The following is a 17,836-nucleotide window of genomic DNA, read 5'->3' as shown; positions in this document are numbered from 1 at the left end:
CAGTCTCCAGACCTAAACCCAATAGAGAATCTTTGGAGGGAGCTCAAACTCCGTGTTTCTCAGCGACAGCCCAGAAACCTGACTGATCTAGAGAAGATCTGTGTGGAGGAGTGGGCCAAAATCCCTCCTGCAGTGTGTGCAAACCTGGTGGAAAAACTACAGGAAACGTTTGACCGCTGTAATTGCAAACAATGGCTACTGTACCAAATATTAACATTGATTTTCTCAGGTGTTCAAATACTTATTTGCAGCTGTATCATACAAATAAATAGTTAAAAAATCATACATTGTGATTTCTGGATTTTTTTTTTTTAGATTATGTCTCTCACAGTGGACATGCACCTACGATGACAATTTCAGACCCCTCCATGATTTCTAAGTGGGAGAACTTGCATAATAGCAGGGTGTTCAAATACTTATTTTCCTCACTGTATTTAATCTTTAGGTCTAACAAAACCATCTTTTTCTTGCACACCGGCACTTCTCATAAGCTGCCGATACTCTTTTCTACCCTCTCCACCAGCGGAATGGAAAGTAATGGCACCAGTTCAAGCACTGGTCACAGTGAAGACAAATGAATGCTTGTAACCATGGAGTGCCTGCTTGATGGGCCCAGAGACTGCATAGGGCACTTTTTAAAATCAAGAAAGTTCTTATAGGGGACAACCCACCCCACCCTGTCAGCCATTGTTTAGCTAGCTATATTAGCATAGTGGTTTGAAATTAGCAGGAGAAATATGCATCACATGTTGCCTTAGAAACTACACTTCAGTCTAATATATGTCACACAATTTTATCTGCAATAGTATAGAAACTAAACAAAATATAGTCTTGGTCAGTTTTTTGTTCAGTATATAAGAGCTGCATATTGGCAGAACGCTCAACCCCTTACAAAGCAACACCAATCAAATACAAGTAACATGAAATGAACATAAACAACAACCAACGAACCCCCCTAATTTTAGATCCTTTGATACAGTGGGTCTGCTGCTAGCTACCATAATATCAACATGACAATACATTTACCCACCAATATGGCAGACAGGCTTCCAACATTTAGTCACCAAACGGAAAATCTTCCTGCATTTGGCACTTGATGGGTGTAATCTTCTGAGTACCAAGCGGTATGCTGGGAGAAGGAGCAATGGTGTATCAGTAGAGTTGGCTGCAATCTTTAATATGCTCAACAACAAAAATGTACAAGCTAGACAAAGCAACTTTTGCCTATTTTAGCTTTAAGAACACAAGTGATGTGTATGTAGCAAATACAAACACATTTTTATTTTTTGGTACCAATACAAAATCTCGGGATGTTCTCTCTTCATCTTAGCTTTTCAGCTACTCATAATCTAATACCTAATGACTTGTTTATCACAAGCTGATGCTCCTTTCAGCAATCTGCCATCCACAGGCTGCCCTCACACTAGCAATTAACTCTAATTGCTCTCCCTCTTCAAACAAAATATGTCAATGCCTGGTGCATTGATATTCTATTCTGACCACAAATGTGATGAGTCTCTCACTTTTTCACAAACTGCCATGGGGGGATAACACAAAATCACAAGGATTTGATGGGTGGAGGAGCTAATCCACAGTTTCTTTTATGAAGTCAAAATCAGAAGTAAGTTTGTCTGCAGCTGTGTGCCTTTTTTTTATTAATGGAACAGACTAGGCTACAACCACAGCTTTTCCTATGTTGCATAAACTGCATTTCTTGTAAAAAGGCTTTCTGCCTTTCTTTTTTCCTAACCCTAACCATTTAGTAAGGCTTTCTGGCAGAAGGCCATGAGGGCTAACTTCTCCCATGTGCGCATAAACCTCTGATAATTACATGGTGAACCCCATTAAGTTAATTTACTGAAATGTCAATACAAGCTGAGACAGATGTATTTAATGTGGCCAGGCCAGGAATGATGAGACCAAACATGCAATACATTTTATGGGTTTTTATTGAGAACAGCATTAATCATGTAAAGTCGAAGATTTAAGGCAACTGGAGGTTATAGTATACACAGGAATTACTCATGTAATCACTTCTCATTTACTTCTGCATCTGATCTCAACTATTTGATTTAAGAGTACACTATAGTACCCCATAACCATACCACAATATGTAAACAGCTGCCATAAAGTAGTTTACACTCACTCTGGTAGACTTCATTTACTTCTAAACAAGAACTCTAGACCTAAATTCTCAACAACAAAATCTAGACAACAAAAAAACAAATAATAAATCCATTCATTTAGCCACACAATGCACAAGGTCATTAACTCAAGGTAAAATATTTAAATTTACCATAAAACATAAAATACATCCATACACAAAATATAATTTGCCCAACACTTTGTAATGTGCACTGTTCGCCCTCAGGACACGCCCACATACACAACAGGAACACCGCACGTGTATCTCCTCTCTAAGTCTGTATCTCCTCTCTAAGTCAGCAGAAAAGTACGGAATACACATTGTTTTTTGCTGTTTTAGCTACAGAAAGAAGCATCACACGTCTATTTGAGTTGTTGGGAGTTGTACAGTACCTAGTTAAGGTACGTACGTTTTGTCACTGTGTGTGCTGCAGCTCAGTGTGTTTCTCCACCAGTGTTTTGGGGCCTGACAAGCCACTAGGCGAGCATTACAAACAATCTGTTTTCAGGCAGTACAGGAGAAGTGTTTTCTGTTGGAGATGGTACATCCCTTTAGACTTTGGGCTTTTTCACTTTGCAAACCTATTACATGCACAAAAAAGATATACAGCACAATAAGGGAATTGGAAAAAGCCTATAAGCATAATATGACCTGAAGACATGAAGGTTTTGCTTTTGTTTCTGTAGCCGGTCAAAACAAGCAAGACATCACCTTGAGCGTTGAGAAATTTTGAATGCCATGTTTAATATTTTTCAACATTTAATAAACCACATTAAAATATACAATTAATTTACAATTAAAATAATTATTAGTTGCAGCGGCCTGGGAATTGGTCCCCGGTCAGCCCACTCTCTAGACAAATCATTGGTCAGGTGCTCTGGGTCTTAAGAGACCTTTATTCCTGCATTATTCAAGTACAGTACATCACAAAATGAGCCATTAAAATACATTTTTAAAACTAGAAACACCTATCTAGCTCTCCTCAAATAAAGTAATCACCTCAGATGAGCCATTGAGTGCAGTAAATAAATTATACTGCACATACAAGCTTAGTGGCTGTCTGGACCATGCATCTGCAATTTAAATGTTAATAGATCATTGATGCAATAAAATTTCTCTCGCTTCAATCTAGGACAGCCATTTTCTATTAGCGCCATTTTTACAAAAAACTCTTGTCTGCCTTTGGCTAGGGTAAAAATGGAAGTGTGTGTAAACATCGAATGGGCACCGAGTTCATGGCCCTGGCTATTTCCTCAACCTAGATGAGTAATTAGTATTATGATTAGGATATTATGTTAATATATCACTAAAACATAAAACGATCAGTAAAATATTAAAATGGTAGTATTTAATATTAGTAGATAATGTTCAGACATATACTAGTCCGATAGTACTAGTCAGGGGCTGACTTAGCATTAGGCAAGGTAGGCAGCAGCCGTTGTAGCAACTAGGGTTGGGCCGATAGACAATGCCATTGCCGATGGCTGACAGACATCTCAATATTGAGCCAGCATTATGATTGTGTGCATGTTTTAATTCCCACGGAAATTATTATTTTTAACTTTACCTGCTTTGCACCTGCCTGTGACTTCTCTCTTCCTCATACTTACTCACATACAAACCTAGACCTCGAGTTTCTTCCAGAAAACACACTTGTCTCTCTCTCTCTCTGTTCTGTTGACTTTCTCCATCAGTAGTATGTTTTATAAAGTTCCCGAAAAGTGGCAGCAGGTATGCTGCATGCTGGCTTGTTAATGACGTAGCGATTGAAACCAACGTGGTACCTACGTACTATGACATCTGTACTCGTGTGTTCACTGTGCTTTACCCGGTCCATGCTTGTAAAAATCCACCATGTCTACGTCTTTTAATGTAATGCCAGATAACGTGCGTTTCTCTGCATATATGGATTGCTAAATAAACCTGGCTGACCCCACAAAAAAGTCTGTAAATTTGAGGCACCTTACTGCAGCTGATCTACCTCTTCTTTTCCTCCTTCAACTTTTCAGCACCACGTTCATGTTACATTGCATGTTTTTATCCATGAACAAATAACCGGGCCAGACAAAAGGTCCATGTTTCAACCATTTCATTGTATTCTGAAGTGGAGTGTGTTATTGATTGACATGGCCAATCATATTAAAACTGCCCTGCCCCACACCCACCTGGGCCAGTAACCACGCAGAATGGGCCAGTCGATCAAGGCACATTTTTCGCTGTAGTTTATCCAGCGGCCCTCCGGGAAACGTCCCAGTACTCCCAATGGCCAGTCCACCCTTGGTTGCAGTTCCCCGATATTTATATTTAGAAGAAACTTTACAAATGGAAAAATTTGACTTTTTCTAGTTGGCCACACCATTGGCACAAAGAACAAACGAAAGAAAGAAAATAATGACACAATTCAGTCTACACATCATTTCCCAACAATTGACTGATTTTGTTTAAAATTTTTGCCTATCTTGAACATATACAAAGAGACGTTCAGATAACTGAAAAGGAAAGAGCGTTTATTTTAAGTAAATGGCTACTTGGCTTTTATCAGTCAGAGCATTTCTGTGCAGGAGGGACTTGTGCTTGAACTTTCCAATTTATTGAAGACAGAAATGTTATAAAATAGTGGCATTTATTTTTCTCAGAACATCCTTCAAGCTCATTATTAATCAAACATTCCTAGTCCACAACACAACTCGTAAGAACCGTGTGTGTGTGTGTTACCATCATATAGTTGTCTGAAGTACAAAATGTTTCCCGAGACCATCTGGTAATGATTTTATTAATACACAACCAGCTTTTTATGGAGTACATTATAGACACGTTAAATTATGTTTTCTAAGATCTGTAGCTTCTCCATTGTATTTTATTGAGCCTTTCACTACAGTAAATGAGAACAGATTCCAGTCTTACAAAACTATTCTGTGTAGAGGTGCAATGTTTTTCGCGGACATGGCAGTACTTTGCAGTAAGGCAGTGCTGATGACTATTTAACAGCTCCATGGTCTCTTTGTGGTCCCCTGACAGCTATTTTAAAGGTTCTGAAATAGCCGTCAGGAAATGTGTAGTAAATTGATTCCCCTGAATGAGCAGCGGATGAATTTCCTCTGCCTGGGAATAATGGGGAAATGAAAAGTCCATAGGTTGATGAATGTGGACCAATCGCCGGGATGCACACACACTCCTCCAGCACGTGCTTAATTGTGAGCATGTGAATCAGTCATCTTCATAACAACTCACAATCTTAACATTAGGAGTCATGTGCCTTACCAACTGAGCTACTCAGTGACAATGAAAGCACCTTGAAGTTACCGTTAAGAAACGTTCTTGCCAACCCCTGTGTTAAACTATTGTTTTGTGATCTCGAGATCACAAGAAAATGATCCCGTTATGAGAAAACAACAGTCAGATAATTATCCCATTATCCAGGGAAAACAGCGTAAAATAAAGATATGAATAGATGGCCGCTTAGGGCTTCCGTATTGTCAAAAACAACAACTGGCAACATAAGATCTTATAGGTCTATCAAGGTCAGTAACGCTTGTAATTGCTTATCCATGTTGCATTCACTACTGGTTTTCCAGGCTGATGTATGTTTTCTAACAGAAAGGGGTCATGTGATAGGAGCCTGACAAATAGGGGAAGAATTTAAGCCAATCAGGAAGCCAAATGTGAGTGTTGTCTCATCATTTTTAAAGTCCTCTTTTTTTCCAGCTGTCCGCACTTATGCTACCCCGGAGTTTTAAAATAAAAAAAAGGCAAAACAAAAAAGTGTTTTCTAACTTCATTTTAGGGATTCAAATACACCGTTTTAGTCTGGACAGCAGGTGTAAACCTAGCAAAAGTGCTGTGTTTTAAAACAAAAAGACGTAGTAGTATGGATGTAGCCTTAGTTACCTTCCACCACTGCTGATTTGGACTGCAGTTTAGATCATGCTAGGCAATGTTGCCCAGACATCATCTACTTAAAGTCCTCCTGGGGGATCCTGAGGCATTCCTGGACCAGATGGGACACATACTGTAATCTCTCCAGTGGGCTCTGGGTCTGCCTGGGGTCTGCCTGGGGTCTCCCATGAGTCAAACTTGCCCAAAGTCATCCCAATCAGACTCCCTAACCCTATCAACTGGCTCCTTTCTAATGAAATCTTCAGGATGCTGAGCTCCTTACCCTTTCTCTGGGTGAGCACCACCACCCTGTGATCCTGTTTTGGCAGCTTGTATCCACAATGTCATTCTTTTGAACAGTACTTAAAGCTCATGATTATAGGTGAGGGTTGGTACGTATCAACTGATACATTAGGAGCTTCACCTTCAGGCTCATGTCCCTCTTCGCTATGCTTGCATGACTGCTGAAGCCATACCAATCTTCCTGTGCATCTCACGCTCTTACCATGACCTTCTCTGAACAGTTAATTACATTATTATTATTAGCCATGCTAGGGGCACGATTCTAGGGATGACAGTGTTAGTTTGTCGTTCCAGGCCTTTGTTCCCGACTGAAATATAAGAACTATTGGATCGATTGCCATGGAAGTTTACATAAATTCATGGCTCATACCAGACAATGTAATGTCTTTGGTGATCTTCTGACTCTCCTTTAGTGGTGCCAGCATGCTCATATTTGTTGTTTTAAGTTAAATGAACTGTAATAACTTTGGTGATCTCTCCAACATCAGGTCAAAAGTTTTGTGCTAATTAGCATATATTAGCTAACTTGCTAAACTGATGGTGAACATGGTAAACATACCTGCTTAACATCAGAATGTTAGCATTACCATTGTCTTTACTACTGTATCTTCATAATCCACATACTGTATGTGTTTTTGTTGAGTTAATTTTGCTTTAATTTGATTTAATTATGCTTGCTCCTGCCTCTGCTTGCCTACTTTTGCTCATATTCTTGTTTTTGTTCTGCTAGAAATTACGAGCAGTGACTCTAGGATAGTTTTAATTCACTGGGACTGTCATCTATTCAGATAAAGTAGACTATTGCCACACTTTAAACACTTATGATCTAAGTGCTACGTGAGTGCGGCCTATCAATAGCACTAGCCTGTACTGCAGTGACTGGAGTTGTAGCTAATGCTAATTAGCAACAAGAAGCCAGACGACTTCTACAAACTTCTACAGAAAAGCGCAGTGCTGGAAACCAAGATCCACAGGTTAGAAGTAAATGTGGAAGTGAATAGAGTATGTGGGAATGACACTACTTTACCATGGACCCAAAACAGTGGACAAGAGCATGCTAAGACATGGCTAATTAGCACCAACAAGACTACCAAGCAGGAGGCCTGTGTGCTGGGTTAATTAAAGGTAAAAGTGATAGTCCTCCCTGGAACTTGCTTGGTGCAAAGCCTAAGCATAAATCATTTCCCTGGGAAATGGGAGGACAAGTAACAGAACCCAAACACCCTTTGATTTGTGATGTAAGTGGCTGGCCTGCATTATCATCTGGTCAGAGTGTCTCTTCAACCCCTGTTCTTAGCAGGACAGAGTGGAAAGTTGCACAAGAGAGTTAGCACCAGAACTCCAACAACTGAGTGTGCAACAGGACAGATTTTCACCATGTGGCTCTCAATGGCATGTACTCTCCATTCAGTGCATTTCATTGAAAATTGTAACTTTCTCTGGGACTGCAGACATCTTTTTAAGGCAGAATGACTTTGCCTTAACAAGTCAGGAGTAAAATTGATCAGCTCCAACCCGTTTTACTTTCTGCGACACTTATCTGTACCCTCTGCCAAGGACAAGACAAAAGAGGAATCAAAACAAGACAACACGCCAGAAACCTTGAACGAGAGCCACTACAGCTCCCACAGGAAGAGAGCTTGGTCACCCTTAGCTCCAGAAACCCTTTCTCCCTCCTCCCCACTGTTGGAGTTCATTGACCACATGAAAGAGCTGGTTAGTGCTTGGACCAAACTTACTCCCCACCCCTTACCTCACCCTACTCCAATTTTCTCTACCCTAACCCCCCCTCACAGTGCACTTCCACCACTGCCTTTAAGTCAGAATCTCCCTCTGTCTCCTCATCCTGATAAAAGCACAGTACATACAGTTATGAATATATGAGTATATAAAAAAATAAAAATACAACAGCTCCAACTGATATGTGCCAGGCTCCAAGGAGAATGGCAACAATGACTCATCCCAGGACAAGCCAGGGCCAGGTGTGCTGGTAGCCTTCTCAATTCCGATCTAGATAGGTAATAGAAAAAGAACGCTGAAGGTATAAAGTAACAGGAAGCACTCAACATATGCTGCATATTTAGTGTCAATTCCTCATCAGCCATAGTCTGTCGCAAAAGTAGGGCAGATAAACTAAATTTAGCTTTATTCAACTTCAGGTCTTTGACAGTAAAAAGATTTTTAATCAGTGATTTAAACAAAACAAACACAAATTTCACTTTTTTAACTGAAACTTTGTTGGACCAAGATAACAGTGCAGCTGTCCGTCGAGTCTACCCCTCTCAACTTGCCATTTTGTTTAATGACTCCTAATACCCCTTCCTAATGCAAAAATGTCTTATGGAAATTTTGCTTCTTTTGAATTTGTAACCCAGGCAAATAGTGAGGGGTTCAAATCCCCAAATAATTACCAGTTGCCATGGGTTTCCCACAATTAATAAATTTCAAAGACATGGGTTTCGACCAGAAGGAAGATTTATTTAAACAATTAAAAATCAGGCTTCGGGCAATTTTGAATTTTGTGCTTTTTGAAGAAATGGCATTTTTCCAGTTTCACCTTTAGACCTTAGGACTTGTTCTAGGCGCTGCATGTGTTCTCCTACATCTGTTGAGAAGACGATAATATCGTGAAGATACAACGAGAGACTGGTAGTTCTGGGACCCAAACATTCTCTCCGTGAGGCGCTGAAAGGTGCTTTGTGCATTGCACAACCCAAAGGGCATCCATTGAATTCAAACAGCCCAAAGGGTGTACAGAAAGCAGTTTGTCATTTTCAGTCACCGGTACCTGATCGTATCCACTGGCCAGGTCAAGTGTCTAAAACCACTTTGCCCCACCCATACGGGGGAGTGGAAAGGCATCTCTGAGTTTTGCTGTTTAACTGCCGATAATCCACACAGAGGCAGAGGCTTCCATCCTTTTTTCGCACCAGGACTATAGGGGAGGCATAAGGGCTGCTATTCTCCTAATCTAACAGTTGCTGGATGTGAGCCTTCATAGTGTCATAATCAGAGGGTGAATAAGTCTATACCTTTGCTGAACAGGAATGTCATCAAGCACTGGAATGTCATGAGATTAAATTTGTACACCCCAAGTCACCCTCAAAGGCAGAAAACAGATTCATATTTTGACAAACTGTGACCTAATTCTCTCTTGTTCTAAAGGGGTAAAGGGCAGTTAAATCAAGGGCCTGAATTTCTTTCTGAATGGGGCTGCCATGTCCAGTCTGAGCGTTAACTGTGGCTGTAGTAGCATCTACACACCCAACCCAATCAACAACTTCCACCTGCATCAGTATTCCTACTGAGCTACGGGGATAAAGGGTGACAGGAGTAGTACCCACATTAACAACTGGGACATAAACTGTACCTCTAACCACCTTGAGTGCAGGGGAGACCAGCAAGCCCTCAGGTAGGGAATTTGAGCCAAGTGGCTCAAGCAAAACTGCACCAGGGGACTCAAAGCAAAAAAACAAGTTGCAGCTACAAACTGTATTGTACCAGCTGGTACACTGATGGATTTCCTGCCTCTGACCCTAGCCACCCTACTTCCACTCTGTGGAGGATTCACTCACACCCGGTGGCAGTATTGCAGGGCTTGTTGCCAGGGTTCAGAAAGACTGATGGGGCAGTCTAGCATTGCTGGGCCATGTTCACGAAACTCATAATGCCAGATGACATTCATACCCAGCACACCTGGCAGTGATGATGGAACGTTTTGCTCTGGTGGGTCTTTTACAGTTAGCCAGCCTCGTTTTGGGATAGTTTTCCCTAGAACAGTGACATCCAGCTCTACATAGCCTATGTATGGGATACTAAGCCCGTTTGCAGCTTTGAGTTGCAACCAATGGCAAGATTTAACTTGCTCCTGAAGTGTTGCCTAAAAAAAAAACTCTCCTGAAGTGTAGATACATTAGACCCTGTATCTAGCAGGCAGTTTACCACTAGTCCCCCTAAGCTAACCGCTACTTTACGGCAAGGGCCTAGCAGCTGGGAGACAGTAGCAGCGCTTACTGGGGTATCTTGCAGGAGTGTGGTCAGCAGCGTCCCCTCCAGGGTGGCTTAACAGGTGGTGGGCTTGGAATTCAGCGGGCTGGGAGGTCATTGTAGCTTGGACTTGAGGATGACTAAGAAAAAGCTGGGCGAGAGGCCCTCTCATTATCACTGTCCCGAGCAAAATAACCTGGCCTTTGGCAGCGGCAACAGGTGCTGCTGCTCTGACATCTAGCAAAGTCCACCGAGGGTTCTGACGGACCAACTGTTTCAGCTCCCTGCGTAAAGGAGGTTCACAAACATTTTCAATAAACGGTCACACAACAAAACATCAGAGTTAGGCATACCATCAGGGGCACCATGCTTAACCTTTTCCATCAAGGATAACAGGGCGTGGGAAAACTCCTGCAACGATTCTCCCTCCAGCTGCTTCCTAGAAAAACCAAAACCTTTCCTGCAGTGCAACATAGGATCTGGAGCAGCCATAAATTCTTTGAGAATAGCCAGGACTTAGTCTGGGTTGTCCCCGTCTGCCCTCGGCCGAAACCAAATCTCATCCTTTGCTTCACCCTCTAAATGGTCAAAAATAAAGAATGCTTGGTCAAGGGGATCCAACCTCCTAGCTCTAATGCTAGCCTGAACCTCTTCCACCCATTCATCTACCCCAATACCTGAAGTATCCCTAAAAACAGATTCAGCTTCTGGCATGGGCTGCTCTTTCATCCCTCAATGTGCCAGCTGCTGTTTTGCCCTATCAGAAACACCAGTCAAAACACAAGTCTGTCATAAAATATTGAAAGGCCAGATCCTGCCGACAACGCCAGAATTTGTCACCAAGGCAAATAGTGAAGGGTTCAAATCCCAGCTTCTGGTACAGGCCATGGTTATCTCTCGCATCGGCTATTGCAATGCCCTCCTAGCAGGTCTTCCAGCTTGTGCGGTGAAACCCTTACAAATGGTTCAGAATGCAGCAGCGCGTCTGGTTTTTGATCAGCCCAAAAGGACTCACGTCACTCCATTACTCAGTGACCTCCACTGGCTCCCTGTGGCCAAATTCAATTCACTAATGCTTGCATACAGAGTGACTACTGGGTCTGCACCCATCTACCTAAACTCCATAATACAAACTTACGTTCCTTCTCAGCCGCTACGCTCCTCCAATGAACGCCGCCTGGCTCTGCCATCCCTTCACACAATGCAATCCCAGTCCCGACTATTCTCATCTGTGACACCACGATGGTGGAACGAGCTACCACACATCAGAGCAGGGGTGTCCCTCTATCTTCAAGAAGCTCTTGAAAACTCATCTCTTCCGAGAACACTTCCTCTTATAACACCTCTGACTTCTAACCTCTAACATGCATTTCCTGTGCTCTTCCATCCCCTACAATTATCTTGTATTGATTGCACTTTGTTAACTCTTACTTCCTTCCCTAGGTATTTACCCCATTGATGTGATATGTACTATAAGCTCTTACTAGTATGTATTGTCAGTTGTAGATCTGTATTCGATGCCCTGTTGATGCTTGTATGTATGGTACCTCAAATATAAGTCGCTTTGGATAAGAGAGTCTACCAAATGAGGAAATGTAAATATCAGGCTTTGGGCAATTTTATTCGATGCACAAGCGCAAACAATAACAAATAAGATGTAGATGCCAATACTGTCAGAAATGCTAAGGGATAAAAGCACACGGTTAAAAACCACCTCAGCATCTACAGGAGCCAGACCTGCAGGGGGGCCACCCAGGTGCCTTGACACCACCACTCACACTGGTGCGCAGCCACCTAAACACAGCAAGACACACAAACACCACACAATAAAACTAAGTTAAGCATGCGCACACAGCTGTCATACCCACCACCACATGCAGTGAAGGGGAAAGGGGTTCCTACAATCCACCACCCTGTCCGTCTGGCAAAACACTAAAAGGGGTAGAAATGGCTAACAAGCTGAGGGAAATCGTACAGCCAAAAGAGGGAAAACAGCCACACCCTTAGCAGACCTTAGCAGTTGGCAAACACATTCACAGGGGCCCATCCACCTGTAACAAATCTAATAAAATAAGAATTAGACATAAAAATTCAAGCACAAATAGCAGCAGTTAATCAGGCAGGCAAAACAGCAGTGGCTATAAAACCCTAATATTACAAGAATTTAATTAGTTCAGTTATTTAACACATACTACAAAAACATACCTGCTAAATACTTGACAAATAATATTTACCTCAAACAATGCAGTAAGTAGTCAACCCAGCTCTGACTCCACCTCGTTTATGGATCAGATGTTTAGGCCCACTGCAGTGTGAATCTTGTTATCAAAAGGCACACAAACTACTAAACTTGCATAGCTCTAACATTAACAACCACTGCCTTCTCTGTGGTGAACTTTAGCACAACAGGCTATTCAGCTTACAAGGTATGGACGACAGGTGGCTTAAAATACCTGTGAATTAAACAAATTAAAACATGTTCACAAATTAAAAACATTGTCAGCCTTGACTCATAACTTCTACAAGACATACCTGCTCTCTAGCCACACTGGAACACAATGCCTACAGAGAGATCCTGAGTGTTCTCTATAAATCAACTCTTAAAGCGGCACAGGTGTGTGCCTGCTTCTAGAGAGACAGGGGGGTGGAGCTTCACTGAGAGGCTGCAGCCGACCGTGGCATTAATAGGCCAAAATCATAAATACATGGCTCTTCAGCTGAATTTCTCTCATCAAATGCAGTTGATAATCTGTATTGACTTTGACTGTGTAGTTATTGTTGGCAATTTTAACATCCATGTTGACAATGCCCAGGACAGAGGGACTAAAGAACTGTATTGTGGTTCTTGATAATTATGGACTGTCTCAGCATGTGACGGAGCCCACACACAATAAGGGGCACACGTTGGATTTAGTCATCTCTAAAGGTCTGAACATTTACAAAGTTGTGGTGACTGATGACATTCCTGTGTTTTCTTTGGGAGTGCTGTCTCCATGTACACAAATATTAAAATAGAGGTAATAACAAAACAGCATATCACTAAAAACACCAGTGAAATATTTATTCAGGCTTTCTCTTCCACACCCGCCCTTTCATGGGTCTTAGTCAATGAGCTTGTAGATAATTTCAATTCTAAAGTTACAAATGTTATTGATGCCATTGCACCAGCCGAGGTATAGGTGGTCTCTGGTAAGAAAAGATTTCCATGGAGAAATGCCATGCTGGTTAGAACTTAAAAATAAAAACAAAGTGTAACACTTTATTTTAAGGTGCTTGTAATAAGCAGCAATTAAAAATTAATTAAAGACTTAAGAGATTTATGAGCTCCACCCAAACAGAGGTTTGTCTTTGGCCTGGAGTGGAGTCAGAGTAGCGATCCCTCTGTTAAGGTTTCTAACAGAACAGACCCAAACGCAACACAGTATTTTAAGCGATTTATTGAGGGAAAAAGGGCTGGAGGTGGAGAACAGATGGACACCAGGGGACACGGGCGTGAGGGACCGAGGAGCTGTCGAGGCAGGCGAAGTCCAGGCGAGAGAGCCAGGGGAAACAGGAGGCCGAGGGGGGAAGGAGTGTGGTGGCAGGCTGACTGGCAAGGCACAAGGGAAAGCCGGGAGGACGCCGTGGGGGAAGTCCAAGGGGAGTGGGCAGGTGGGCGAGCCCAGCTGACTCGACGGAGGACAAGGGTGAGTGAACCTGGGGGAAGGCAGACAGACAGGGTTAGACACAGGGAAAACTAAGAATAGGGAAACAGAGATGAAGGGACAAAGGGCTTGAGGCAAGCAGTGGCACCAGGTCAGAAACAACGACGATCAAGCAGAGATTGTGTGGAGAACTGGGGTTGAAATACTGGCAGGGATGGAGTTGATTACTGGCAGGTGTGGCAGGCAAAGCAGGTGGCTGACGAGGTGCAGGTGTGGATCGTCAGCTCGGCTCAGGAGCAGAGAGAGAGAGGGAGAACACAAGCAAGGGGAGCAGAGGAGACAGACAGGCAGGCCAAAACACAAGGGAAAAACAGAATCACAAGAAAAAAGTAGAAATAAACAGGGCACTCACCGTCAGCCGGGCTGCCACCACAACACCCTCTTTATTAAAACTTTCTTAAGACTGCACCAAATCCGAGTAGGAGTAAATGTTGTAATGCAATGTAATTAAATCTGGGATATTAACAATTAAATGTTAAGTTTGTATCTTTACATGAATATATCTAGTTTTTAATTAATATGCATTTGTTCAAAACACAAGACATTGTGCATTTTCTTCTTTACAAAATGGATCGAAGGAATCACAGCCAGTCTTCTTAGGTACTCACACACACAACAAACCTATCTACTCAGTATAAAAAATTATTCTGAAGTGGGAGGAGCCTGGAGGAGCTGCGTTGACTCCCTCCTGTTCTGTTGGTCTGGAAACCCCTTGCATTTCAAAGGAGGAACATTTGGATCAAATTTAAGGTAAGAAAACAGTTAGCAAAGTGGTTAGCTACCTTACTACAGTCTTTACAGTTTTCAGGTAAAAACGAGGCTTTACGTGTAATTTGAAGATCACGTTATAGTGGATTTATACTGGAAGCCGGAGTAATGTAACTAATGTTACCATGTGGCTAAAAGTTACTTCTATGCCATGCGAAGCTTAAGCTGGTAGGTGGCTATAGTTGCTTCATGTGTAATTGAAACTGTGCAAGTGCGGACAAAATAGTTTGTTCTAGTGTAACGTTAATTTGAAGCTAACGTTAGCATGCAGCTATAAAATAAGGCATGTTGTGTAAGCTAATGTTAGCACTTGGATTTTTAGAGCAGCTTGAATAATGTCTTGGACTAACTTAACGTTGTTTTCTTTTAACCTGGACATTTGAAATTGGTCCAAGAGTCCGCTGCAGTGGCAGCGTGAAACAATGGGCAGCTGCACACCTTCAATCGCCAAACCCACCAGACTCCATTCAAATTAACTAATTTTATCATCATAAAACACACTTAATTTAATGTCGACAGACACAAGTTACAACCTTCACAAACCATCTTGGTTGTCTTTCCATTGTTCCAACAACCACCACTCTGGTTTGGTTGAAATGAACCCTAAATTCACCCATTTACTTGGCTCTATACATGCAAAAAGTATTGATTGATTGACTTGTGTGTGTTTGGTGATGGTGATTTTGGAGTTTTTTCTGGTTAAACAAAAATAATTTTGCTCTTTAACAAAAAGGTCCGTCTCTGAAAGGATCCTTTCTATAATGTTGTCAGACACTTATAATAACGGTAGTGGATGGTAACTGACAATGCACATTTGCCCTATAGGATTACATATATGTACATATATGAAAAAAAACTAACCAGCTCCTGTATAAAGATAAATAAAATAAGAAATGTACAGAAGTATATAGGGTAGCTGTATTAGGAGTGCAACTTACAATGTGATGTGCAATCTGTGTATATTGAGTGTGTGAATGTGCAATGTCAGTCAGATATAGGTTGTCTGTTCTTGCAAACAGGGTAGTCCTATAGAATTACTGCAGGTAGGAATGACTTCCTGTATCAGTCCTTTTACAGTGGTACAGAGGAGCCTCCAAATGAAGATGCCCTTCTGTCTGATCTGCAGGTCAACCACCTGCAGTGGTTGTGGAGAGAAGAAAATTTTAAACTATTTTTAATTATAGTTAAGAAAATTTTTGTGGTTCTGATTTCTTGCATTGGTCAGTTACTAAGGCACCATGTGATTCTCTTGACAAGTACACTGAATAAAGGTATGTAACTTTCAATAGATTGGTTTATTATGTTGAGTAAAGTGCGGGGGAAGTTTTATTAACTAGCTCATGGGCCAGACAAAAAGTTGTTTTCATTTCAGATGGAGTCCTACTTGTCCTGTTTTGTTCTTTTTTTTGCATTTAGACTTATCAAAAATTAAGTAAAATTTTTTTTTATATAAATATATTATTTCAATTATTATTATTGTAATTCTGTTGTTGTTGTTTTTTTTTTTACTAAGAACAGCAAGACTTTATTACTAATGTGTATTCACCAAATGTTGCTGGCTGTACATTAGTTCCCATTAACTTGGTAATCTATTTTTGTTGATCCCATTGTGGTAGTTTCTAGGGTTACTTTTTCTTGGTATTCTGTTTCTCTTTCCCTATGTCTGTAATTCTTTTCTCTCTGTATCTCATGTTTCTCTTTCTTGCTCACTCTTTCTCAGATCAAGGAAGAATTCAGGAGGATCAGACTGAAGCCACTAGAGTCCACATTCCCAGGAAAGTTGGACAAACATGTAGATTGGAAGGGAGGAGGGTCCGTGTATCTTTTGGTCATTTGATTTTCCTTTTAGAAACAGGTATTAAAAAAACAAAAAACAAGTGGCTATTTGATTTTTTTTTTAACATACAAACATTAAAATACAAATTATTTCTCTTTTTCAGTGTCAAAAATGAATGAGTGATATTTTAAAAAATAATTTGAGTTTCATTTTCTATTTCAGGTAACAAAAAATAAAATTACTTTAAAAGAGAAAACGAAAAAAGGCTCGTTTGTTCATATTCCGAGACCGGATGTGGTCATTTACGTGACAAGAGCGCCAATGAGGACGGAGCTGTGTCGAAAAAAGTACGTGCTGCCTGTGTAATTGAGCGTGATCAGAGAGCGTGACGCATGGACATGGAACAATACGTTGTTTTCCGAAACAATAAAAAAGTCTGTCTCAGGGAATAAGACATGACTGCAGAAAAACTAAGTCGCATTTTCCAGGTAAAAAATATATTAAGATATAAGTTAGCTAGCTATGAGCTATAGCTACTACGTTAGCTAGCTAACTTGTTGATAAGTTTACGTTACATCAAGACCATCTTTCTTATTTGGCGTGGCCGTTCACCTATGCTTCAGCCGTAAAAGGCTAACATGCCACACAAAATATCATCATACAAAGATTTTAGTGAGGCTAGCCTAACGTTACCCCCATTAAAGTTAGTGGAGGTGTTGACTAACTTTAGTGGACAGTCAGAAGTAGCTACGCCTCGTTTTGAATTATCTATTATCGTTAACGTTATATGCAACGCTATCTAGTCACTTACAGATTTAACGTTAACATTAGCATTTTAATAAGTTACCTCTCAGTAGTCACTGAAAAATATTAATTGAGAAATGGTTGGAAATAAACACTTGCGGTTATTTGACGTATGAATTTCTTGACAGGTCTCAACTCATAGTCTCTACATGACTGACGACGCAAATGTGGCAATATTTCCTGGAGCCTCTGGTGTTTTCAGCACATTGGACCTTACTCCAAGAGCTCACTATGAGGTTCACGGTGAGGAGGACGACACCTCATCAGCTTCAAATACCACAGCTCAACGTTTCACGTTCATGCGAACACCTGCGACTACTTCTAGTCCAGCTGCGCAGCGGGCTGCCTCAGCCCCCTCCAGAGCCACTGTCTCTAAAACATTTCAAAGGTAACTTCTTAAATAACGGTGATACGATTTATAATTTTAAATGTACAAATTACAGGATTGGAAAATAGTAATAATAAAAAATA

The 17,836-nt window shown here is 41.2% G+C and overlaps 3 long non-coding RNA genes across 5 annotated transcripts in view; 1 reads left to right on the top strand and 2 right to left on the bottom strand.

The window, feature by feature from the left end:
* Window positions 1-11,914: 11,914 nt before the first annotated feature.
* Window positions 11,915-12,834, bottom strand: LOC123963474. The gene is made up of 2 exons (XR_006823181.1): window positions 12,547-12,834; window positions 11,915-12,374 (listed from the first exon to the last, which is right to left on the bottom strand). It is a non-coding gene; the product is annotated as an uncharacterized LOC123963474 (long non-coding RNA).
* Window positions 12,835-13,733: 899 nt separating this feature from the next.
* Window positions 13,734-17,836, bottom strand: part of LOC123962609 — a 26,183-nt gene continuing 22,080 nt past the window's right edge. The window contains exons 1-2 of one of the 2 annotated variants that reach the window (XR_006823013.1): window positions 14,105-14,157; window positions 13,734-14,008 (exon numbers count right to left, since the gene is read on the bottom strand). This is a non-coding gene — a long non-coding RNA (uncharacterized LOC123962609). Of the gene's footprint in view, window positions 14,009-14,104; window positions 14,158-17,836 lie in introns of those variants that run through there. The other variant, XR_006823012.1, reaches the window with a different exon arrangement.
* Window positions 14,352-17,767, top strand: LOC123962608. Of its 2 annotated transcripts, none has more exons than XR_006823011.1 (4): window positions 14,352-14,766; window positions 16,505-16,639; window positions 16,784-17,049; window positions 17,494-17,767. It is a non-coding gene; the product is annotated as an uncharacterized LOC123962608 (long non-coding RNA). The 2 variants fall into 2 exon arrangements; XR_006823010.1 differs by having other exon boundaries at window positions 14,352-14,952.

Source organism: Micropterus dolomieu, linkage group LG23 (assembly GCF_021292245.1).
Source record: "Micropterus dolomieu isolate WLL.071019.BEF.003 ecotype Adirondacks linkage group LG23, ASM2129224v1, whole genome shotgun sequence".
Lineage (NCBI taxonomy): Eukaryota > Metazoa > Chordata > Actinopteri > Centrarchiformes > Centrarchidae > Micropterus > Micropterus dolomieu.
The sequence above is the reverse complement of the archived record's forward strand: the minus strand, read 5'-3'. Positions and strand labels throughout refer to the sequence as shown.